Here is a 27,424-nt window from a genome sequence, read left to right as displayed (position 1 = left end):
AATTTTTCACTCTCCTCTTTCACTTTCATCAAGAGGCTCTTTAGTTCTTTGCTTTCTGCCATATGGGTGGTGTCATCTGCATATCTAAGATTATTAATATTTCTCCAAGCAATCTTGATTCCAGCTTGTGTTTCATCCAGCCTGGCATTTCGCATGATGTACTCTGCATATAAGTTAAATAAGCAGAGTGACAGTATACAGCCTTGATGTACTCTTTTCCCAACTTGGAACCAGTCTCTTGTTCCACGTCTGGTTATAACCTTTGCTTTGTGACCTGCATACAGATTTCTCAGGAGGCATGTAAGGTGGTCTGGTATTCCCATCTCTTTCAGAATTTTCCACAGTTTGTTGTGGTCCATACAGTCAAAAGCTTTGGCATAGTGAATAAAGCACAAGTAGATGTTTTTCTGGAATTCTCTTGCTTTTTCAATGATCCAGCGGGGATGTTGGCAATTTGATCTCTGCTTTCTCTGTCTTTTCTAAATCCAGCTTGAACATCTGGAAGTTTATGGCTCATGTACTATTGAAGCTTGGCTTGGATAATTTTGAACATTGCTTGGCTAGCGTGTGAGATGAGTGCAATTTTGCGGTAGTTTGAACATATTTTGTCATTGTCTTTCTTTGGGATTGGAATGAAAACTAATCTTTTCCAGTCCTGTGGCCACTGCTGAGTTTTCCAGATTTGCTGGCATATTGAGTGCAGCACCTTCACATCATCTTTTAGGATTTGAAATAGCTCAACTGGAATTCCATCACCTCTGCTAGCTTTGTTTATAGTGATGCTTCCTAAGGCCCACTTGATTTCACATTCCAGGATGTGTGTCTCTAGGTGAGTGATCACACCATTGTGGTTATCTGGGTCATGACAATCTTGTTTGTACAGTTCTTTTGTTTATTCTTGCCACCTCTTCTTAATATCTTCTGCTTCTGTTAGGTCCATACAATTTCTGTCCTTTATTGAGCCCATCTTTGTATGAAATGTTCCCTTGGAATCTCTAATTTTCTTGAAGAGATCTCTAGTCTTTCCCATTCTATTGTTTTCCTCTGTTTCTTTGCACTGATCACCAAGGAAGGCTTTCTTATCTCTCCTTGCTATTCTTTGGAACTCTGCATTCAAATGGGTATATCTTTCCTTTTCTCCTTTGCTTTTCACTTCTCTTCTTTTCACAGCTATTTGTAAGGCCTCCTCAGACAGCCATTTTGCATTTTTGCATTTCTCTTTTGGGGGGATGGTCTTGATCCCTGTCTCCTATAGAATGTCATGAACCTCTGTCCATAGTTCTTCAGGCACTCTGTCTATCAGATCTAGTCCCTAAAGTCTATTTCTCACTTCCACTGTATAATCGTAAGGGATTTGATTTAGGCCATATCTGAATGGTCTAGTGGTTTTCCCTACTTTCTTCAATTTAGGTCTGAATTTGGCAATAAGGAGTTCATGATCTGAGCCACAGTCAGCTCCTGGTCTTGTTTTGCTGATTGTATAGAGCTTTTCCATTTTTGGCTGCAAAGAATATAATCAATCTGATTTCGGTATTGACAATCTGCTGATGTCCATGTGTAGAGTTTTCTCTTGTGTTGTTGGAAGAGAGTGCTTGCTATGAACAGTTCATTCTCTTGGCAAAACTCTATTAGCCTTTTTCCTGCTTCATTTAGTATTCCAAGGCCAAATTTGCCTGTTACTCCAGGTGTTTATTGACTTCCTGCTTCCGCATTCCAGTCCCCTGTAATGAAAAGGACATCTTTTTTGGGTTTTAGTTCTAGAAGGTCTTACAAGACCTTCATAGAACAGTTCTACTTCAGCTTCTTCAGCATTACTGGTCAGGGCATAAACTTGGATTACCATGATATTGAATGTTTTGGCTTGGTAATGAACGGAGATCATTCTGTCGTTTTTGAGATTGCATCCAAGTACTGCATTTCGGACTCTGTTGTTGATATGATGGCTATTCCATTTCTTCTAAGGGATTCCTGCCCACAGTAGTAGATATAATGGACATCTGAGTTAAATTCACTCTTTCCCGTTCATTTTAGTCCACCGATTCCTAAAATGTCAGTGTTCACTCTTAACATCTCGTGTTTGACCACTTCCAATTTGCCTTGATTCATGGACCTAACATTCCAGGTTCCTATGCAATATTGTTGTTTACAGCATCTGACTTTACTTCCATCACCAGTCACATCCACAATTGGATGTTGTTTTTCCTTTGGCTCCGTTTCTTCAGTCTTTCTAGAGTTATTTTTCTACTGATCTCCAGTAGCATACTGGGCACCTACCGACCTGGGGAGTTCATCTTTCAGTGTCCTATCTTTTTGCCTTTTCATACTGTTCATGGGGATCTCAAGGCAAGAATACTGAAGTGTTTTGCCATTTCCTTCTTCAGTGGACCACATCTTGTTAGAACTCTCCACCATGACCCGTCTGTCTTGGGTGACCCTACAATGCATGACTCATAGTTTTATTGAGTTAGACAAGGCTGTGATCCATGTGATCAGTTTGATTAGCTTTCTGTGATTGTGGTTTTCATTCTGTCTGCCCTCTGATGGAGAAGGATAAAGGCTTATGGAAGCTTCCTGATGGGAGAGACTGAGGGGAAAACTGGGTCTTGTTCTGATGGGTGGCCGTGCTCAGGAAATCTTTAATCCAATTTTCTGTTGATGGGCGGGGCTGTGTTCCTTCCCTGTTGTTTGACCTGCGACCAAACTATGATGGAGGTAATGAAGATAATGGCGACCTCTTTCAAAAGGTCCTGTGCATGCAATGCTGCACTCAGTGCCCTGATCCTGAAGCAGGCCACCGCTGACCCATGCCTCCACCAGAGACTCCTGGACACTCACAGGCAAGTCTGTGTTGGTCTCTTGTGAAGTCACTGCTCCTTCCTCCTGGATCCTGGTGCAAACAAGATTTTGTTTGTGCCCTCCAAGAGTCTGTTTTCCCAGTCCTGTGTAAGTGCTGGTGGCTCTATGGTGGGGGTTAATGGCGACCTCCTCAAAGAGGATTATGCCATACCCAGATCTGCTGCACCCAGAGACCCTACCCTTGCGGCAGGCCACTGCTGACCCGTACCTCCACAGGAGACACTCAAACACTCGAAGACAGCTGTGGCTCAGTCTCTTTGGGGTCTCCTGGTGTGCACAAGGCTTTGTTTGAGCCCTCCAAGCATCTCTGGCTGGTATGGGGTTTGATTCTAAATGCAATTTCGCCCCTCCTATTGCCTTGCTGGGGCTTCTCCTTTGCCCTTGGACATAAGATATCTTTTCCTGGTGGGATCCAACACTCTCATGTCGATGGTTGTTCAGCAGTGAGTTGTAAATTTGGAGTTCTCTCAGGAGAAGATGAGCTCATGTTCTTCTACTCAGCCATCTTGAGTTTCTCACTAGTTGAACATAAATGAAAATGAGACAAAAATGACAAGGTCACATTTCCCAAATGAACAGAATAATTTTGCATCAGGAAACATTTGAACCATGCAACTGAAACTGACAGCAGTTTTGAAGTCCAGCACCAAGTAACATAGGCAGTAACTGAGAATGTCACATCTAGCCTGCAATCCCAAGACATTTTTGCTTATTTGTGGAAATTAATTCCCTCCAGCCTTTTCTAAAGACATCAAAAATAATGTTGCTATTTCAGAAATTCCGTGTTAGTGCTTATCTTCAGAAGTTTCTTATTTCTGGACAGGTGGGCAATGTCTTCCATTTTTGTCTTCTCTCTCCTCTCCCAACCCCAACCCCGTGGCTCCCCAGAAACCCTGTGCTTTCGCTGGTTTTCAGTACTTGTCCTGAGGCTTCCCAGGTGGCTCTAGTGATAAAGAACCCAAAGAACATTTCCTGCCAACGAAGGAGATGTAAGAGACGTAGGTTCGATCTCTGGATCAGGAAGATCTCCTGGAAGAGAGCATGGCAACCCACTCCAGTTTTCTTACCTAGAGAATCCCACAGACAGAGAAGTCTAGAAGGCTATGATCCATAGGGTCGCAAAGAGTCAGACATGACTGAAGCAACATAGCTTGCAGTACTTGTCCTAACCCCTGGGTTAGTCATGATTCAAACCCCTCAGATCAAACATGTTATTCTTACAGTACACATGTAACATTGAGGTACATGTGGCAAAGAAAAGTAACTACTTGCTGAGATCAGATATTCTGTAAGCATGGTGGGGAGGCAAGTTGCAAGGCAGTCGTGGTCAGGAACTGGAGTGGTAGAGGTGACATGGTCCAGAAAACGCGGCCTTCCAGATCTGGTAACAGATGCCCAGGAGGAGCGTCCTTCCCTCCCTCTCTGTTGTGTTACTAGTGGGACACCTCTTAGCCTTCCAAAAAAAAGCTAATTCTGCCATATACAATAACAGACACACATATGAACCTGGAGGACATGATACTAAGTGAAATAAACCAGCTACAGAAAGACAAATACTGCATGATTCACTTCTCTGAGGAAGCTAAAATAATCAAAGTCATAGGATGGAAGAGGGGAGTGGTGACTGCCAGGAAGGAGGGGGAGATGGGGAGCTATTAGTCATCAGGCATAAAGTTTTGGTCAAGTAAGATGACTATGTATTGGCTGCAGAGAATCATGCCTATAGTCTACTGGACCATACTACTTACACAAATGTTTGTTAAAGGGGAAAGTGTCAGGTTAAGAGTTCTTACCACAATCAATTAAAATTTAAGAGAGAGAGAGAGAAATGGCTATGTGTTTCCAGGCTATGGGCTTGCTTCTTCCAGGGGCTTTCTCTCTAACTAGGTCAGTCTCCCTGCTTCTTCCCACTCCTATTCCCTGTTCCACCAGGGTTGCCAATATCCCAGCCTGCTTAACTACTACGCCTGACCCAGTTACAGCACTTAGCCATCAACGCCAGCCTTGGCCTCAGGGGCTTACATTGCAAGGGCCACCATTCTTGGTACACAGCCCCTCAGCTCCTTACATGACAGTGTGGAGTCACAGTGTGGCACTCTGTGCCACTCATCTCCACCCCTGTCCCTCAACCCGGACATCCATGAGGCAACTTGACCACAGGCAGCTGTAACACATCATGATTATTTGCAGCAAAACAGAAGCCTGCCCCAAAACACTGATTTCTAGGAACCTCCGTTTAGATTCCAAGAATAATATTTGTGGCAGACATTATGACGATGCCATGATTGCTGGAAGCTGCAAAGCTTTGCAGCTCACGAGGCAGTGCTGTGGTTTCTTCCTGCTGTCCCTAATTAGGTTCAGCCCCTTCTAACATTTAGTAAATTATTTTTATGGTGAGCATCAGAGCTAACTGTACTCTGGAAAAGCATTGCTTCTCTAATTCTGGCTCTCCCTCCAGCATAAGCCAGGAGCTCAGCTGAGATCTCCCAGCCTTCACCTTCTATGAACCACTTTAGGAAAGACAGATGGTCCAGGAATGGGAAAATAAATCTGCTTCTGTTCATGATGGGTCATTTCTGTAGGACTGGAGCAAAGGAGAACATATCCATGGACTTAATATCTTAGAATCACAGAAGGGGCTCCATTATTTGAGCCTTCTTTGTGAAGTCATGTTATCAAGAACAAGCATATTAACACATTATTCAATAAATACACCTTGTGTACCACCATGCCCCAGGTCTCATGCTGGTCTTCCAACTTTAAGACTCTTCCCTTGCTCTAGCAGATTTTCATAGAATAAAATAATGAGCAGAGTAGACTTTAATGTATGTAAGAATTTAGTATATGTTAAAGGATGCATTAGAAAAAAATGGGACATGTGCCATTTTACATTAGGAAAATGACTTGCAGTTTGTAACCAAAAAGATAATAAGTTCTTATCCCATATACCTATCAAAATAAATTCCTAACAGAGTTAGAATTAAATCTAAATATAAAAGATTTCTGTTGGTCAAAGGACTTGCTAATATAAAACATAAAAATAAAGTGGAAATGAAATGATAGATTGGATATAGAGTTTTAAGCATCTTTATGTGCTATACATGAAATACAAAAATCTTTTTTGAAAAACATGTATGCTATTGATACATCAGAAAACAGAATACTGATCATATAGAAAAATCTCAAATAAAACTTATCACAGGCTCATATTCCAAAAAGTAGCCATTCAGGGATTGGATATAAGCAACAGTCAGCGGGAGAGAAAACATCGAAAGTAATAAAAATATGGGTAAATTATACTGCAACTATTTCCTCTGCATGTGACACCACCCCTGCCTTTCTCCACTGAGCTTCTGCTCACCTTCAAGGTGTGACCACTATCTTCCCTGTGCGGATTTCTCTGCCTCCCTCTAGGCCCCATCTTATGAGGTGAATGGTTCAGGTTTGATGGGACAACTCTTCAGTCCTCAGCATGGGGCTTCTGTTTGGGTCCATTTATCACCATTTTCTACTTAATGAGAAAAACAGGAAAAAAAGATTGAAATGAAAATAGTTGTCTTATCAAAAAAATTAAGCTAAAATTGTCAGTATCTGAATATGATATGACCATTTACATAGAAAATATAACTCAATAAATTATTGAAAAAAGTAAGCAAGTTTAACAAAGTTTCTGGGTACAAGATTAACACACAGAATGTAGCAACATTTCTCCACATTCTAATTTTTAATGCAGAAAACTTAATGGAAAATACACTACAGATTCAGAACACCAACCAAAATGTATTAAAGTGGATTATTTTAATTCAGTCAAGTGTTTTCTCATCAAGTTTGATCAACGTAATGATAGAACTCAAACTTTGAAGACACTCTGCTGCCAGCCTGAAAACCACTGCAAAACTGTGTCAGCTGCAAACAGAAGTGTCTGCTCCAGGTGGAGACAGATTCCAGGTTGCTATCTTGTGAGCTACTCCCACAAGATCCCTTCTAGGCTTCCTCAGGCCTCACAGGAAGCTGCACGTCTGCTCCTTGGGCAGCAGTTAAACGACTAGGTGTGTTTATAACCGGCAGTTGCAAAGCTTAGCCTGATGTAGTGGAGCAGCTAGTGCTAGGGGCCCTCATGTTGCCCATGACTTACAGGGACCATGAATGAGCACACCACATAAACCACCCTCTTAACCTCCCTCTGAGCAGCCAAAGATGGGGCTGCCTGGGGCCAGAGGCTAGGAGTCCTGGGATTCCAGCCACACCAATCTCGGCTCTGCTCTGCCATTCTGAGGACAGATGGACACCCCCCCCACCCATGTGCTGTGACACCCATCAAGACACTGCTGAACCTCAACTTTACCCTTCTCACCAGTTCCCACATTGGCTCTGAACACCCTTGTAGGCACTATGCAGATAGAAAAAGTTTTTTAAAATCTGATCAGGTGACTCTGTTCTAAACACTTGAGAAGTTTCAAATCTCTCTTGAGTAAACGCAAACATCCATGAAGTAGATGGAACTGTGTGAATGAACCCAAACTTACAGCATCCCCGGGGCCACACCCCCAGTCACTGTCTGCATTCAGGCTGCACTGCTCTTGTCCAGTCCCTTGGACACACTTCTCTCCTTCCCATCGCTGAACTTGCCCAAGAGGGTCTTTCCATGGGCATCACCCCATACCATCACCTTGGGCAAGGAAACCTCCTCTTTTTCTGGGCTCAGCCCAGTCTCAATTCCCCAGGGCCACTTCCCTGATCTCTCCACGGAGACATCTTTTGTAGTACTTGTTGTAGTTATAACTTGAAACTCATATTGTGATTCCAAGAGTAACGTTCATTCTCTTTGCTAGAATATGGTCCCATGCCTTAGCCATCCAGGATTGTCATAACAAGCTTCAAAAGACTGGGTGGCTTAAATTATAAACATTTATTTCACACAGTGCTGGAGGATGGAAGATCAGGGTTCCAACACGGTTGATGTCTGGTGACTGCTCTTTTCATGGCTTGCAGACAATATCCTTCTAGCTATGTCTTCACAAAACACATACACACACAGAGAGAAAGCACGCTTTGGTGTCTCTTCTTATGAGGACACTAATTATATTAGATCAGGGCCCCATCCTCATTACTTTATTTAATCTTAAATACTTCCTTAGAGGCCCATCTCCAAATCCAGCCATAGTGGATTTGGACCTCATATTCCACTATGAGGTCCTCATAATCCTATGAGTTCCTCATAGGTTAGGACCTCAGTATTATGAATATGAAAGCTGAGGGGACACTAACATTCAATTCAGAGAGTCCATGGGGACAGAAATGATGTGTTGTCTTCTTTTGCTCATCATTTTGTTCTCAGCACCTAGCAGAGAACCTGGCATTAGGTAATTAGTAAACATGTTGAATAAATACACAAATTAAGCAATAATTTTTCTAGATGACCCATAGATTATATAATTTCTGTATTTGGTTCATCCATTAAACCTGACATGGGGAAAGACCTAAGAAATATTTTAGATATTTATAGTTTCTGAAGGCAACCATCTAAATTTAGAGCAAAACTCACAGGGTCAGACTTGCAGCTTCCTATAATGTCTCCATGTTTTGTTATGGTCTGTGAGTTATCATGAGGTTGATGAGAAAAGAATTGAATTAGAAAGATGGTATAGAGCCTTGCAATGAGAGAAAGAAATTTTCTCTTACAAAAGCTTTAGTCAAATAAATATATTCTTTTGACTTATGATTAAGTTTCACATATGCTGCTCCATTGGTGCTTTCATTATAATATGAAAAACCTTCCCAATATTACATTGGGAATATTAAAGCAGACAAACCTCCCGCAGCTACTGCTCACATGGCTTCTTATTACGACAGGTAGCATGGGGTGAGGGGAGAGGGCAGAGGATTGTTCTGATGGCTATAACTTTAATATATAAAATATCTAAAAATTTGAACTGAGCTGAGAGACAAAAAACTGGTCTGGTCTTGACTCATCTGCAAACAAGCTTTGTAACTTTGAACAAAACACTTTACCTTTCCATCCAGCTTCAATGTTTTATAAATTTATGATTTTGTTTCTCTATAACATTTATAATGGTGAGTCAAAGCACACATTTGTTTTCCTAAGAAAGCTCCAAATAGCAAAACAATGACATTCTGAGAGGAGGCCGTTGAGTGAATGAGAAATTACTTAAAGTCACACTCTAGGATGAGTGATGATCAAACTGCTAAATACTGAAACTCTGTCTTCTCACTCTGCCCAATCTGCCCAATAAAGTCGGAGTCAGTTGTACCAGAAGGGACCCTAAGCGGCAAGAAAAGATCAGCATGACCATTTGACCTTTGTTCTCTGCTCATCCACTCATCCAAGAGTCCAAAGAACAAAGTAAGAGGTGTCAAGGGAATTGGGGAAGTTTATTTTTCTGTAAACCAAGGGATTATTGTGATGTGAGGTGTTGAAATTTCAAAGGAGGCTATATTTTTAATATTTCCTTCCAGAATAACAAGTGCCAACTCTTGAGAAAGAGAGAAATCTGCACAAATTCCTAGTCTATTCTGATATACTCAAAATTGAGATTATCATGGACAGATTAAAACTATTCTAGGTAAAACATGCGTTCTGGGGCAGTGAGATGTTCATGAGACTACTGTCCTAATGTGGTGAACAAAAATTCCCCTGGAAGGCTCTCTATCATCCCTTCAGATATATTTATATCCAGGAGTCAATGGCCTGAAAACAAGAACTGAATGTACTGATTACAACAGAAGTGAATCTGCTCACTTAGAAATAAACAAGACTACCAGGTGCCTTGAAGGAACAAAAGCAAATACATTGTTTAGTCCAAACCAGGGGCCAAGCAAATGGTACTAGGTGCTTCATACATGTTATCTAATTTAACACTCATGAGAATCCAGGGAGCTAAGACTATCACTTTTATTTGATACAAGAAGAAGGAAAGACTCAGAACATCCCATTGGCTCAGATGGCACATATATTATTAGCCTCACTGTGAATGTGTGACTGGCTGCTGGGAGACCTGAGACAGCATAGATGAGATCAACCTGAAACTGACTGGTGTTGTTTCAGGAGGTCTCTGAAGATCTCCTGTACCATAGCCCTTTATGTCAGCACTGAGAAGAATTCAGCGAGAGCAAAGTGGTAGATAAGAAGTGATTTATAAGAACAGGATGCTGATGAGGTTTACAAGCAGGTGGGTGAGAAATGCTGCTCCCCGAGAACTTAGTGGGCTTTAGTTTTATAAGCAAAGTAAAAGCAGGGTGCGGGAGAAGACTTTCTTTGTCTTTCTTGAGTAGATGTCATTTCTCCATCATCAGTTCCTCCCCCAGGTAGGGTGGGGAAGTCTACTTGTCCCTCCCTATATGGTTAGGCCAGGACTGTCCTAGCATTTTGGAAAAACATTTTCAGGTCTCAGTACAATGAGGGTTTTTTCATTTTGAAAAGTCATCTTTCCATCAATGATTGTTTTTCTGTGTGCACAAAGCCTGTTTTGAGGATCATTAACTTATTGAGTCACTGGGTAGGATGTGGGTCTCATGCCACCATTGTTTTACTGTTTGGGGGCATGTCCCATGCTTCTGTTGCATGTTCTGTTGCTAAGCAAGCCTGCTTGGTTGTGTGGTTAAATAAACCTGCTTTCTCGAGTAATCATTAACTTACTGGAGTTTCCCATATTTTTCTACTTATAATCCCCTAGTGGGATTAACTATTTAATCACCTATTTTGTCCCTTCATTTTGTCCCTTTCAAACCCAACTGCATTACTTGGGAGAAGAAAAGATAGCTGCCATCATTTATTTATTAACTCATTGAACACAAAGTTAGTGAAGCATTGATAGCATCAGCAGTTCCCAAAGGGTGGTTTCCATGTGAATCGCTTGGGCAAGTAACTACAGCAACCATCTCGGGGCAGCAAGCCTGGGTAGGGCCTAATTATTTTCATTCAGTGAATTTCTCTCTGTGTGTGTGTGTGTGTGTGTTAGTCACTCAGGCGTGTCCAACTCTTTGTGACCCCATGGACTGTAGTGTGCCAGGCTCCCCCATCCATGGGATTCCCCAGGCAAGAATACTGGAGTGGGTAGCCATTTCCTTTTCCAAATGAACTTCCAGATGATGCCAATGTTTAGGGTCCATGGGTCACATTTTCAGTAGTAAGTGCTAGCTGGCCAGTCTTCGGAAGGCCAAAGAGAACATAAAAATCAGTAAGACATAGTCCTTAACCTTGAGGTACTCACAAGTCTAACAGAGAAAGACACACGTGACAAATAGGCCCACTGAAATAGGAGACTCTTCAGGAAACCCCCAGCCTTCTGGAGTGAGAGGTAGAGAAAACCTCATCGAAGAGGCTTTGGGGCTGTGCTTGAGACAGGAGGAGCTGTCTTCTCAGAGAGAAGCTGGGGTGAAGTTCCTTCTGGCAAAGCAGCAGGATTAGGGACAGCAAGTTTAAAAGCTAAGGGACAGCAAGTAGCACGGAAACCCATTTCAAATGCAGTGTTAAAAACAGCACAAATCACAAGAAGGTCTGAGTCCATGATCCAGGTTAACTATAAGAAAAATATCAGACAAATTCAAAATTCAGGGACAGTCTACAGAACATCTGACCAGTGTTCCTCAAACTGTCAAGATCGTAGAAAAGAAGAAGAGACTGAGATGCTGTCACAGACCAGAGCAGACCAGGGAGGGAACATGACCGAAGGCAATGTGGTATCTTGGACTAGATCCTGGAACGATAAAAAAGGATATTAGTAGTAAAACTAGTGAGTGCCAAGTAATCAACCTTTCCATAGCTCTAAAATTATTTGAAAACTAAATGTTTAGTTTAAAAAATGTAACACGGCATGAACCATATTAATATCAGGAAAAGCAGACTCAGAACAAAGAAAATGAATATGAATCCAACACAACGATAATAATGAATTCACCAAGAAGATATAATAATCCTAAATACAGAGATGTACCTAAAAACATGCTCCAAATACATAAAAGTGAAAATTGATATAAGTGAAAAGAGAAATAACAAATTCACAATTATACTTGGAAATTTCCACACTCTAGCCTTAGTTCTCACTACAAAAAGGAAACAGAAATTCAGCAAGGATATAAAAGATTTAAAAACATGGTGACAACCTGGGTGGGGTGAGGTGGGAAGGAGGTTCAAGAAGGAGGGGACATATGTCATACCTATGGCTAATTCATGTTGATGTATGGCAGAAACCAACACAATATTGTAAAGCAATTATCCTCCAACTAGGAATAAATCATTAAAAAAAATTTTTTTTAAACACTATAAAAAAAACTTGACTTAATTGAAATATATAAAACAATTCACTCCACAAAGCAGAATACACCTTCTAAAGCACAAGACACATGTGCCAAGATGAAGTATATGCAGTCTCATAAAATTAACATTCAGTTCAATTCAGTTCAGTTCAGTTGCTCAGTTGTGTTCGACTCTTTGCAACCCCATGAATCACAGCACGCCAGGCCTCCCTGTCCATCACCAACTCCCGGAGTCCACCCAAACCCATGTCCATCAAGTCGGTGATGCCATCCAACCATCTCATCCTCTGTCGTCCCCTTCTCCTCCTGTCCCCAATCCTTCCCAGCATTAGGGTCTTTTCCAATGAGTCAACTCTTCGCATGAGGTGACCAAAGTATTGGAGTTTCAGCTTCAACATCAGACCTTCCAATGAACACCCAGGACTGATCTCCTTTAGGATGGACTGGTTGGATCTCCTTACGGATCAAGGGACTCTCAAGAGTCTTATCCAACAACACAGTTCAAAAGCATTAATTCTTCGGCCCTCAGCTTTCTTCACCATCCAACTCTCATATACATACATGACCATTGGAAAAACCATAGCCTTGACTAGATGGACCTTTGTTGGCCAAGTAATGTCTCTGCTTTTAAACATGCTATCTAGGTTGGTCATAACCTTCCAAGTAGTAAGCGTCTTTTAGTTTCATGGCTGCAATCACCACCTGCAGTGATTTTGGAGCCCCAAAAAATAAAGTCTGACACTGTTTCCACTGTTTCCCCATCTATTTCCCATGAAATGATGGGACCAGATGCATGATCTTAGTTTTCTGAATGTTGAGCTTTAAGCCAACTTTTTCACTCTCCTCTCTCACTTTCATCAAGAGGCCCTTTAGTTCTTCTTCAGTTTCTGCCATAAGGGTGGTGTCATCTGCATATCTGAGGTTATTGATATTTCTCCCGGCAATCTTGATTCCAGCTTGTGTTTCTTCCAGCCCAGCGTTTCTCATGATGTACACTGCATATAAGTTAAATAAGCAGGGTGACAATATACAGCCTTGACGGACTCCTTTTCCTATTTGGAACCAGTCTGTTGTTCCATGTCCAGTTCTAACTGTTGCTCCCTGACCTGCATACATGTTTCTCAAGAGACAGGTCAGATGGTCTGGTATTCCCATCTCTTTCAGAATTTTCCAGTTTATTATGATCCACACAGTCAAAGGCTTTGGCATAGTCAATAAAGCAGAAATAGATGTTAACAAATGTAAAAGATTTGAATCACACATATTATGTTTTCTAACAAAGACAGAATTAACCTAATGTTGACTTAAAAAATATTTACAACCTAAAAGTTGAGAGTTGTTTTTTATTCAGCAGAAATTTTAGGACTTCAAGCCCGGGAGGCAGCATTTCAAGTAACCCTGAGAGAACAGCTCTGAGGAGGCAAGGGGAGGAGCCAGGTTATATAGAAGTTTTGCAATAAGGGGCAGGTAGTCTGAACATCAAAAAATGATTGTTAATTAAAGAAAATCAGATATCCCAAGTAAAGGAATTTAGTGGTTGTTTATCTATGGGAAGAGGCAAGAGTCTGGGCTCACTGAAAGCATTCCTTTCATATGCACCTCGTCTATCTGGGACCAGTATCTTGTTTTCAGGTCCTGAGCTTCCTTTCCTCAGGGTTTATTGTAGGGAGTGGCTGTAGTCTGATGGCTGTTAGATGGCAGGTATCCCTCTTCCTGCATTCCCTTAGGGCTCACCAGCTCAAATCGGTGCTGGTAGTCACTAAGTTGTGTCCAACTCTTGTGACCCCCATGGACTGTAGCCTGCCAGGCTCCTCTGTCCATGGGGTTCTCCAGGCAAGAATATTGGAGTAAGTTGCTATTTCCTTCTCCAGCGGATCTTCCCAACACAGGGATCAAACCCAGGTCACCTCCATGGCAAGCAGATTCTTTATTAGCTGAGCTACCAGGGAAGCCCTGAAATCACTGATGACTGTAACATCCTTCTTCACTGATAGTAATTTCTCACTAGAAATCAAAAACAAAAAGAAATCTGGAAAAATTCCCCAGATACATAGCAACTAAACTACACACTTCTAAACAGTACATGGCCAACCTAGACAGCATATTAAAAAGCAGAGACATTACCTTGTCAACAAAGGTCAGTCTAGTCAAAGTTATGGTTTTTCCAGTAGTCATGTATGGATGTGAGAGTTGGCCCATAAAGAAAGTTGAGCACCAAAGAATTGATGCTTTTGAACTGTGATATTAGAGAAAACTCTTGAGAGTCCCTTGGACTTCAAGGAGATCAAACAAGTCAATCCTAAAAGAAATCAGTCCTGAATATTCATTGGAAGGACTGATGCTGAAGCTCCAATACTTTGGCCACCTGATGTGAAGAACTGACTCATTGGGAAAGACCCTGATGCTGGGAAAGACTGAAGGCAGGAGGAGAAGGGGATGGCAGAGGATGAGATGGTTGGATGGCATCACCGACTCGATGGACATGAGTTTGAGCAAGCTCCAGGAACTGGTGATGGACAGGGAAGCCTGGCGTGCAGCAGTCCAAGGGGTCACAAAGAGTTGGACATAACTGAGCAACTGAACTGAACTGAAATGAACTGAGTCAAAGGGAGAACACAGCAGACTACTGCCTCAAGAAATGTGCACTGCCCCCCAAAGGGAACTGAGAGACTTTATAGATAGGGCTCTCAGTGGGGAAGAGGAGGTGATAAGGAACAAAGTAATAAGAATCTTGAATATTCTTCTTCTTGCATTGTTTCCAAACAGTCATAGCTGGCATCAGGTAGCCCAGTAATTGGGTCCATTCATCTCTGGTTTATTACACTGCAGCCTTCTTTCTGAGATGCAAAAGCTACAAGGGGTGGTCTGAAGAGATTAGTGAAGGACAGGACATAATTAATATAGAGTTCAAGGGTAATCCCTCGTGGCTCAGACAGTAAAGAATCTGCCTGCAATGCAGGAGACCTGGGTTTGATCCCAGAGTTGGGACGATCCCCTGGAGAAGGGCATGGTAACCCACTCTGTATTCTTGCCTGGGAAATCCCACGGACAGAGGAGCTTGGTAGGCTACAGTCCATGGGGTTGCAGAGTCGGACATGACTGGGTGACTAACACTTTCACTTTCACACTTTAAAGGATAATAGGTGTGGATATAACTTACATAGTGTCAGGTTAGTTTTGAGGACTATAAACTTAAGTTATAGACTACAGATTAGGAAGAGTTGAAGTAAAAACAAGGAGTGATCAGGCCTATTCACTGTTCTCTTTATCTTCTTTGTTCTCAGGAAAAGGAAAGAAAAGAAAGAAAAGCTCATTCCTGAAAGAAAAATTCATTCCTCTTTTTCCATTTTCACTACAATAGTCCAGGGTCCAATTAATCTGTGCTCAGAGCATGGTGTCAAAACAGAGGCCCAAGGGGACAGTCTCAGACTGGACACTGTCCATGCTGACTACTTTGATCACTCCTCTGAGGTCCTAAGCCCAAAACTTTTAAATATACAGGAAAAAAAATGCTTTCAATTTAGGAATGAAAGCATTGTCTACCCACACATGAACAGGCACACACAAGTATACGTGTGTGTGTGTACAGTAGGATTTAAAGATTTTGCTAGGTCTCAGGTGATTCTGGGATTACCTTGGTCAAAGTCTTAGGTAAGAACCCAAAACTGCTGTGTAGAGTGGCCTCAGAGAAAGACAGATGTTGCAAGAAAGCAAAGCCATGGGCCCAGGGAAGGGAGCGTGCAGTACGGAGCCAGCTGGCCCTCCTGCCTGAGCTGCTGTGGAGTGTGTTGCAGACAGGTTTATGTATTCTGCACTGTTGTTTGTTTGTTTGCTTTGGCTCTAAGGCCATCAGATTTTATTACAGGGGTTGCATGCCCCTCCAAAAAATATTTTCTCCTGGGTAGTAGTGAAGCTGATCCTTCCAAAATCTGAATTATGTACACAGTAGGTGAGATTTCAGTTTTTCTTTCTTATTTATAATCCCCCAGGCCTCAGTTAACTGTATTTCTCAAAATCCCTGGAGAAGGAAATGGCAACCCACTCTAATACTCTTGCCTGGGAAATCCCATGGACAGAGGAGCCTGGTGGGCTACAGTCCATGGAGTCAGTCAGACATGACTTAGCGACTAAAACACCACCACCATCCCTGTAGGGTCACACTCCTCGAGCACTGAAGTGAAAATGACTCAATGTCCTGTATCCAGTCTTCATTGGGAAACTCCATCTGTCCCTTCCCCACCCACTCACCTTCAGACCTGGGGTCACACCCTGCCCCTGATATCCTTTGCTCTGCTCCTGTCAACTCACACCCTTTAGTTCCACAACAGCCACCAGCATGAGGCTGTCTCCTGGGACATGGGTTTCCCAAACAGAGTGGCCTCATGGAGGAGAACTACCCTCTCAGAGCATCATAGACAATTCCAGCTGAACTTCAGCAAGGTGCTGTCAGGAGCTGCCCCCAGGACACCTTTCCTGCAGGACCTCCCTCCCAGCCAGTTCGAGCTTTCTCTGTCCCAGAACCTGGCCATTTCCCTCACAAGAGCAACTCACACGCTAGCCTCTCCAGGGCTCACACTGTGCAGTCTTTCAAACCCTCTTGTTATTGCCTCCAACTCCCCAGCTCGCTTTTCTACATAAAAGGTAGGATACAATTGAAAGTGCTGCACTCAATATGCCAGCAAATTTGGAAAACTCAGCAGTGGCCACAGGACTGGAAAATGTCAGTTTTCATCCCAATCCCCAAAAAAGGCAATACCAAAGAATGCTCAAAACTATCGCACAATTGCACTCATCTCACACGCTAGTAAAGTAATGCTCAAAATTCCCCAAGCCAGGTTTCAGCAATACGTGAACCATGAACTTCCAGATGTTAAGGCTGGTCTTAGAAAAGGCAGAGGAACCAGAGATCAAATTGTCAACATCCGTTGGATCATCAAAAAAGCAAGAGAGTTCCAGAAAAACATCTACCCCTGCTTTATTGACTAGGCCAAAGCCTTTGACTGTGTGGATCACAATAAACTGTGGAAAATTCTGAAAGAGAGGGGAATACCAGACCACCTGACCTGCCTCTTGAGAAACGTGTATGCAGGCCAGGAAGCAACAGTTAGAACTGGACATGGAACAACAGACTGGTTCCAAATAGGAAAAAGAGTACGTCAAGGCTGTATATTGTCACCCTGCTTATTTAACTTATATGCAGAGTACATCATGAGAAACGCTGGGCTGGAAAAAGCACAAGGGAATCAATATTGCCAGGAGAAATATCAATAACCTCAGATATGCAGATGACACCACCCTTATGGCAGAAAGTGGAGAAGAACTAAAGAGCCTCTTAATGAAAGTGAGAGAGGAGAGTGAAAAAGTTGGCTTAAAGCTCAACATTGAGAAAACTAAGATCATGGCATCTGGTCCCATCACTTCAAGGGAAATAGACAGGGAAACAGTGGAAACAGTGTCAGACTTTGTTTTTTTGGGCTCCAAAATCACTGCAGGTATGATTGCAGCCATGAAATTAAAAGATGCTTACTCCTTGGAAGGAAAGTTATGGCCAACGTAGATAGCATATTAAAAAGCAGAGACATTGCTTTCCCAACAAAGGTCCGTCTAGTCAAGGCTATGGTTTTTCCAGTGGTCATGTATGGATGTGAGAGTTGGACTATAAAGAAAGCTGAGCGCCAAAGAATTTTACCTTTTGAACTGTGGTGTTGGAGAAGACTCTTGAGAGTCCCTTGGACAGCAAAGAGATCCAACCAGTCCATCCTAAAGGAGATCAGTCCTGGGTGTTCATTGGAGGGACTGATGTTAAAGCTGAAACTCCAATACTTTGGCCACCTCGTGCGAAGAGCTGACTCATTGGAAAAGACTCTGATGCTGGGAAGGATTGGGGGCAGGAAGAGAAGGGGACGACAGAGGATGAGATGGCTGGATGGCATCATTGACTCGATGGACATGGGTTTGCGTGGACTCAGGGAGTTGTTAATGGACAGGGAGGCCTGGCGTGCTGTGATTCATGGGGTCGCAAAGAGTCGGACATGACTGAGTGACTAAACTGAACCGAACTGAACATCACAACAGATAGTCCCAGGGGCAGAGCAGTGGGTGGATGTCCCTGCCTTAGGCTGAACTCCACTTCTGAGCAAGCTTACAGGGAGGAGCAGCACCAGGCCGAAAGCACCCCCTTTCACAAGTCAGTTCAGTTCAGTTCAGTTCAGTTGCTCAGTCGTGTCTGACTCTTTGGGACCCCATGGACTGCAGCGTGCTAGGCCTCCATGTCCATCACCAACTTCCAGAGTTTACTCAAATTCATGTCCATTGAGTCAGTGATGCCATCCAACCATCTCATTCTCTGTCATCCCCTTCTCCTCCTGCCTTCAATTTTTCCCGGCATCAGGGTTTTTTCAAATGATTCAGCTCTTTGCATCAGGTGGCCAAAGTATTGGAGTTTCAGCTTCATCATCAGTCCTTCCAATAAATATTCAGGACTGATTTACTTTAGATGGACTGGTTGGATCTCCTTGCAGTTCAAGGGACTCTCAAGAGTCTTCTCCAACACCACAGTTCAAAAGCATCAATTCTTCAGTGCTCAGCTTTCTTCATAGAAAGGTAAAGCTTTCTTTCTTTACCTCCACCATAGTTTGGCCCCAGGTAAATAGCAGGGAGGCACCAGAGCTGCACCCATCACAAAAAATTGAATTAAAGATTTACTGAGCATGGCCCTTCCCATCAGAAAAAGACCCAGTATCCCCCTCAGTCAGTCTCTTCCATCAGAAAGCTTCCATAAACCTTATCCTTCTTCATCAGAGGGGAGATAGACTGAAGACCACAATCACAGAAAACTAACCAAACTGATCACATGGATCACAGCCTTGTCTAACTCAATGAAACTATGAGCCATGCCTTGTAGGGCCACCCAAGACAGATGGGTCATGGTGGAGAGTTCTGACAAAATGTGGTCCACTGGAGAAGGGAATGGCAAACCACTTCAGTATTCTTGCCTTGAGAACCCCAGGAATAGTATGAAAAGGCAAAAAGGACAATGAAAGATGAACTCCCCATGTCAGTAAGTGCCCAATATGCTACTGGAGATCAGTGGAGAAATAACTTCAGAAAATTATTAAAATTTTTAATATTCTGTAATATTCTGTCTTAAAATTCTGTAATTTGGCACAAATGAATATACAGGATAGTTTGCGACTGAATTTTTGTATTTACTCATCAGTCACTTTTATAAAATGATCCTTATGCAGATTGTCATATCCTCTTACTCATCATCTCTAGATGTTTTCCTTTGTTTGGTTTCTAGTGGTTATTCTGAAATTGACCTATTACAATTCACCTCTTTCTGCTGATTTTCAGATTATCGATTTTAAAAAAGTCTAGGCAAGTTGCAAGTGTACCAAACTGAGATGATCTGTTATTTCCAAATTTATTATTTGCAAATGTGGTTTTTTCTTCCTTTCCTAAGCTTTTCCCAAGGGGTTACATTATTCCAGATCGTTCTAGCATTTGGAGTAGAGTTGAGTTACACACTTAACATTCTTCTTTAATTATGAAGTTGAAATAAACATCAGTTGATGCCAGATCCAATTGTTGATGGGGACAAAAGTGCATGGGCCAATGGGGAAAGGAGTGTCAGTCTTTCTGAAATAAAAATGATGGATAGTTCACGTTATCACTCTTTGAAGGAAGGACAAGGGAGAAAGCATTTCCATTTTGGCAGTTTCTTTGTTTACAAAAAAAGGGAAGGTAGGAGAGGCCTGGGTTCCCACAAACCCTCACAGTGTTTTGCAACTTCTTTGAAAAGCCACTAGGGAACAAAGTCCTCTGCTCCCCACTGACAATTGATGAGGAGATGGCACCCTGGTGCCACAAGAAGACCCCAGAGCTGGCTCTGGGCTCCCTCTGGGGTGCTCCTTGGCAGAAGCACATGGGTGGGTAAGCACCAGAGAAACCTCAGTGGTCATCAGCTGACTTTTTTCAACAATCAATCTTACCAAGTCTCTTCTCTAGCTGCAGAACTCTGGAGAGTCCCCATGTTCCACAGGTGAGATTCCAGGCCCTCCTATTTCTCCAGTTTCATCCCATCTCAGCCACTGCCCTGCAACCTTGATTTATCCTTGTGTTTTAACGCCCATGACTGCTCTATTGAAATAATCTCCCCTCCCTTGGTCTTCCCTTTGGTCACCTCCCCAAGGGCCCATGGAGCTCTACATCCCTGCCTTCTGGCAGGCACCACACTGCTAGGTAATCATTATGGGTAGAATTGTGTCTTCTCCCAAATTCATAGGCAAATCCCTAACCTTCAATGTAACTATATTTGGATAGGGGACTTTTAAGGAAGTAATTAGGGTTCAATGAGGTCAAAAGGGTGGGGCCTTAACGCAATAGGACTGATGTCCTTATAAAAAGAGAGAGAGAGCAGAAAAATGAAACTACAGAATGCATTTTGGGTCTTAGTAGAGCACAAATTCTTCTGCCTTGGTGCAGAGAGAATTCAGCAAAAGGCAGAGAGATTTGTGAGAGATACAAGTTAGCAGGTAAGGGAGTGCCATCCCTCGAAAGCTGGGTGGGCTACATTTTTTTTTTTTTTTGAAAAGTAACTTTATGTATAATTATTTTTTATTTTATTTTATTTATTTATTTTTTTAAATGAATTTATTTATTTTAGTTGGGGGCTAATTACTTTACAATATTGTAGTGGTTTTTGCCATACATTGACATGAATCAGCCATGGGTTTACATGTGTTCCCCATCCTGAACCCCCCTCCCACCTCCCTCCCCATCCCATCCCTCTGGGTCATCCCATTGCCCCAGCCCTGAGCATTTGTCTCATGCATTGAACATGGAATGGTGTTCTGTTTCACATATGATAATATACATGTTTCAATGCTATTCTCCCAGAACATCCCACCCTCACCTTCTCCCTCAGAGTCCATAAGACTGTTCTATGCATCTGTGTCTCTTATTCTGTCTCGCATATAGGGTTATCGTTACCATCTTTCAAATTCCATATATATGCATTAGTATACTGTATTGGTGTTTTTCTTTCTGGCTTACTTCACTCTGTATAATGGGCTCCAGTTTCATCCATCTCAATAGAACCGATTCAAATGTATTTTTTTAATGGCTGAGTAATATTCCATTGTGTATATGTACCACAGCTTCCTTATCCATTCGTCTGCTGATGGACATCTAGGTTGCTTCCATGTCCTGGCTATTGTAAGCAGTGCTGCAATGAACATTGGGGTACACGTGTCTCTTTCAATTCTGGTTTCCTCGGTGTGTATGCCAAGCAGTGGGATTGCTGGGTCATATAGCAGTTCTATTCTCAGTTTTTTAAGGAATCTCCACACTGTTCTCCATAGTGGCTGTACTAGTTTGCATTCCCACCAACAGTGTAAGAGGGTTCCCTTTTCTCCACACCCTCTCCAGCATTTATTGCTTGTAGACTTTTGGATAGCAGCCATTCTGACTGGTGTGAATCAAAACCACAATGAGGTACCGTTTCACACCAGTCAGAATGGCTACATTTTTATAATCAAATAAAATTAGGGAGGGGAAGAAGACCACCTTCTTCCTCATATTTGAGTAGATGTCAAGTTTTTGTCATCAGCTCCTCCTCTGCCTCAGGCAGTGGAGTTCTCTTGTCCCTACATGGTCAAACCAGGATTGTCATGAAGCTATGGAAATGAGCAAAAAGGCGATAACATATACTAAAATATGGTAAATCATCTCAGGTTTCAGTAAAATGTCACCTTTCTCTATATTTCTGCTCTTAGTACAAGCAGAAAAAGCCCCTTCTCAAGGATCATTAATTTGTTGACTTCAGTGGACAGGATGTAGGCCTCATTCCACCATTGTTTATGCTTTGGGGCATGTCTCAAGCTTCCTTTGCATGGTTTCATTGCCAAGCAAGTCTGCATGGTCTGTTGTTAAGCAAGATTGCTTTCTTGATAGATCATTAATCTGCAGGAGTTTCCCATACTTTTTCTCTATTTATGAACCCCTGCTGCTGCTGCTAAGTTGCTTCAGTCGTGTCCGACTCTGTGCGACCCCATAGACAGGGGCCCAGCAGGCTCCCCCGTCCCTGGGATTCTCCAGGCAAGAACAACACTGGAGTGGGTTACCATTTCCTTCTATGCATGACAGTGAAAAGTGAAAGTGAAATCACTCAGTCGTGTCTGACTCTTAGCGACCCAATGGACTGAAGCCTACCAGGCTCCTCTGTCCATGGGGTTTTCCAGGCAAGAATACTGGAGTGAGTTGCCATTGCCTTCTCCATATGAAACCCTAGTGAGAGTAACTATTTACTCTCCTAAGTTGTCCCTTTACTCTGTCCCTATCAGAAACACACAGAGAGGAAAGGCCACAAGAGGACACAGCAAGAGGACAGCCATCTGCTAGACAAGAAGCTGCGGGAGAAGTCAACTCTGTCAGTACCCTGATCTCAGACTTTCAGCTCTGTGACCCACGAGAAGACCAATGTCTGTTGTTTTAAGCCCTCAGCCTGTGGTGCTCTGTGATGGCAGCTAGCACAAAACTGTCTGCCTCTCACATCCATGGTGGCCCTTCTTGACCATCATTCCAAATAATTAATAGAGTATTTGATTTTCTATAAGTACTTCTTCCCCAAGGTTTCCCAGGTGGCTCTAGTGGTAAAGAATCCACCTACCAATGCAGGAAACAAAAGAGACTCAGGTTTAATCCCTGGATTGGGAAGATCCCCTGGAGGAGAGCATGGCAACCCACTCCAGTATTCTTGCCTGGAAAATCCCAAGGACAGAGGAGCCTCATGGGCTACAGTCCTTGGGGTCACAAAGAGTTACACAAGTAAGCGACTGAGCACCAGCACTGATCACCTCCTCCCCAGTGACAGAATATACTTGCTATCTTTCTTATAAGTACCATCAACCAGGAAAATAAGATCTTCCTGTCCCCAGTAAGAAATGAGCTTCCCTTAACACCTGACATCTTAGCTCAGTGCCACATAAGAACAGAAGTGGATTTAATGGAACGAATGGGTTAGAGGAAACCAGATTGGTGTGAGGATTCAATAGCCATGATGATGTGAAAAAGCACACAGTTGGTTCATAGAATGGGTGCTCCATGAATGTAAATGCTACCCCTTGAAGAACACACAACCCACCATGCCCACTGAGAGGACATCTATAGAGGGAGGACACATTTCTCACTTTGTCCATTTGGTCAACAGATATTAACGAAAGCCCAGTGTGGGCAGGCCTTGTGCAAACTGGAGGGAAACTACTAAGAAAGAAAGCCAACTCCACCCTCAGGAGTTTACTTTCTTATGGAGAAAACAGATGACAAACAAAGGAGCATAATCAGGGTCTTAGTGACTGAGAAGCACTAGACAGGGAAATGAGGTGGAGTTGGGGTGGGATGATAGGGATGCTAGATTAGTAACATTTATTCCAACATTTACCTGACACCCACCATGTACCAGGGATCATACCAGGTGTTGGGAAAACAAAGATGAACAAACAGCTTCTCTCAGAGGAATGGCCACTGAGGACAGGGGAACCCCTGCCTGCCTTCCTCAGTTGCTCCAGAAGCTCTGGTGGTAACTACCAGGGTCTGTCTGAGACTCCTGTTGGTACTCACAGACCTTGGTTACGCTGACAGCACTGTTGTGTATGACTTTTTATTTTCCTTTCCCTTTCTTCCTCCACAATTAAATCTTGTTATTCAAATGGCCTCAGACATTCATTCTCCATGGACAATATTCAAGAGAAACCATGGAAGAACTGTCAATTTCCCCATGAGTCTTTAGAAGTCTAAAATAAAGAATTCTCTATATCCTAGTGGATGCTTCTTTCTTTTATTCTGTTAAAGGGGACAAAACTAACATAAGGAAATATCCTTTGCTTAGAGTTAAAGGAAGAAAACAAAAGCATTTCCATTGTACAACCATCTGACTTAATTTTCTAAGCACCAGTATCTTTATGAGGTCCCAGATGGCAGGTGAGCACTGGGCAGTGCTCAGGAGGACGTCAGAAGGGATGGCTGGGACGACTGATGGACATGAGTGGTGGTCACATGGAACTGAGCTCCACGAGGCTTGCACAATTCAGAATAAAACTGGAGAGAAAATATTGACTCTGAGCCTCTTAGTCGCCAGTGCAAATATATACTATTTATACTGGCTATAAAATCCACCAGGAGTGATCTGCCTGGTCTCAAAGTGGTCACTGACTCTAGGGACTAAGAAGAAAGTTTGGGTTCTGGTCTCATCCTCCCCTCTTCCTGTCCCCCTGATTCTAACAGTGTGGCCTCGGACCTGGCTAATCAGAACATTCCTCTGACCCCAGGGGGAATCCAGGAAGGGTGACCCTGATTTGACTCAACATGAAGCAAAAAGACTTTGGGCTCCTAGGGAAAGCGATTCTGACTTAGAGAAAGCTTGATTCTGAGAAGATGTGGGCTGGGCTGTTGGCCGTCGGCTGGAGAGGTGACAGGGTCAGTGCAGTGAAGGCAAGACCTCCTTGAGACAACCAACGTGGAGGCTGGGTCATTAACGCTTGGTCAGACCTGCAAAAGCAGAGCAACTTTGGAGTGGGGTGACCCTCTGCTTTTCTTTAGGTACCTCTGGCTTTCTTTTGTGTTCCTTTTTCAGCCTGGTTGAGGTTGGGTTTTTGCCATCAGCACCTGAAAGACCGCATGGGAGTCTGTATCCTGGACCCAGTTAGTTGGCCCACCTCGTGCAAGGGAACTGTGACCCACGGCCCACGGCCACGCATGGGTCAGTGTCTGGCCTCTTAGATGCCACATGCTTCCAGGCCCAGTGGTGCTCTCCTCTTGTGATTTGCCAGGGATGCTGGGCTGGAAGCAGGTTGGTAGGTGACCAGATTCAAGCCGATGTTGTCGGAGACATTCAACTTGATGTTTGGTACCTTCTTTCCCCTCTGCTGTGAGAAGGGGATGTCCCAAATCCGAGTAAAGAGGGAGGCCACGTCCCTGACCGAGGATGCAGAATAGTCATGGACGGGGGCCAGGAGGATCAAGCCACTGTCGCGGCTGACCTGCAGCTGGCAGGACAGAGCAGCAGGCCCCCTGGGAACATGGAATGTGAGAAGTCAGCTTCTGTTGAGCAGCAGTCTCCCTGGCTTCTATTGCATCCACTGATGGTGGCAGAGGAACACAGCATCCCAACCTGATCCCAGTGAACCCCGACTCCAAGCAGCCCTCATGATGTGGTCCACTTGGGCACCCCTCACAGCTGCTTAGAAAGCCAGGCAGCCTGGCTGTCCCTGGAAGGTGCCTTAGTCTTGGCAGGCTCCCCGCTCCCTGGAAGACGTGACCTTTGGAACTGACTCCATGGACTGCACCACTAGCCACACAAACAGCTTGTAAAGACCAGATCCAGAAACTGGTCAAACATTTTCCCTTGCTACGGCCAATTCTAGGTTTTCATCCCATGATAGAAAGTTCTACCACCTTATAACATGCACTTGTTTAGGAAAATACCACAGAGTTGTGGCTTTTAAGAAATATATGTTTTCTGAGTAAGAGAAGAGAGGGCAGAAAACATGAAAAAAGAGTCTATTATTGTACGGTAAGAAAAAGCAGGATTCATCTTTTTTTATGGCTCACTGGGGAGTGACATGATTTTCTAGAACTGTCAAGTTCCACAGAGCCAAGTGATCATATTTTTCAGAATTTGGTTCATTATGAGAAATATGCATAAAAGAGAGAAATAATTTGCCCTAAAATGGAATTGAATACATGGAGAAACTCAGAGATTTGTGGACAATCCACTCCAGGACTCCTCCACTCATGGCCCTGGAGTTGTGTGACACTGTGATTATATATTATACATATATATATGGCTATATATGTACATATATATATATATATGCATGCGCTTCCCCGGTAGGTCAGCTGGTAAAGAATCCACCTGCCATGCAGGAGACCCCAGGTCGATTCCTGGGTCAGGAAGATCCTCTGGAGAAGGGATAGGCTACCCACTCCAATATTCTTGGGCTCCCCTGGTGGCTCAGATGGTAAAGAATCAGCCTGCAATGAGGGAGACCTGGATTCGATCCCTGGGTTGGGAAGATCCCCTGGAGGAGGGCATGACAACCCACTCCAATAATCTTGCCTGAAGAATCCCCATGGATAGCCTGACGGGCTACAGTCCATGAGGTCGCAAAGAGTTGGACATGACTGAGTGACTGAGCACAGCACACAGCACATATATATACTAGCATGCTAAGTCACTTCAGTCGTGCCCAACCCTTTGCGGCCCTATGGACTGTAGCCTGCCAGGCTTCTCTGTCCATGGGATTCTCCAGGCAAGAATGCTGGAGTGGGCTGCCATGCCCTCTTCATATATATATATACATATATATATATATTTGGGTTTTGTCCCCATTTCTGGCACAGAGCTCCTAGAAACTTTGAGATTTCCTAAGTGAAGAAAGCTTTTTACATTAATGGAGTGATTTTGGAAAGCTTCTGGAGATGGGAGATGGTTGCCAATGGAGCCAGTCCTGCGATCAGAAGGTTAGAATTTTCAGTTCCATCTCCCTTGACCTCTGGGGAATCAATCAATTGGCAATAGCCAATGATTTAATCAATCTTGCTTATGTAATGAAAAATCCAGAAAGGCAGGGTTCAGGGAGCTCTCCAGTAGATGACCACGTGGCAATTTGGGGTGAGTAGGGTGCTTGGAGAGAATATGGAAGTTCCATGATCTTCCTCATGCCTCAACCCCTGCATCTCTCCATTCTGGCTGTTCCTGAGTCATATCCTCTTACAATAAACTGGTGATCTAGTGGGTAAAATGTTTCGCTGAGCCCTCTGAGCCACTCTAGCAAATTAATCAAACCTGACAAGGGGGTCATGGGGACCTCCCTGGAGCAGGTTGGTCAGAAGCACAGAGGACAACCTGAAGTTTCCACTGGAGTCTGAGTTGGGGGATGGGGCAGGCTTGCGGGATCTGCTGCTGTCTGTGAGGACAAGGCATTAGAACTGAATTGCTTGTTAGTGTGTATCCCCTCAACTTTACCCACCCCCCCACACACACATAGCAACTAGGGGCAAAGCTTTAAATTGCTGCACACACCTTCACATCAATTCTCCCTACACATCAAAGGGTCTGAGAACACACAGCCCAGATCAAATAGTCCAGACTTCATCTTCTACAGACAAGGACTGAGGGAACCCATGCCGAAGCCTCCGGGGCAGGTCAGTAGTCCAGCTGAAGTGTAACACTTCACAGGCAACAACACTCAAAAACCCCACTGTTCTCCCATGAGGCGGCCAGTCAGCA

This window comes from Giraffa tippelskirchi, chromosome 10, assembly GCF_054371585.1.
Source record: "Giraffa tippelskirchi isolate mGirTip1 chromosome 10, T2T-mGirTip1v1.2.pri, whole genome shotgun sequence".
NCBI lineage: Eukaryota > Metazoa > Chordata > Mammalia > Artiodactyla > Giraffidae > Giraffa > Giraffa tippelskirchi.
The sequence above is the reverse complement of the archived record's forward strand: the minus strand, read 5'-3'. Positions refer to the sequence as shown.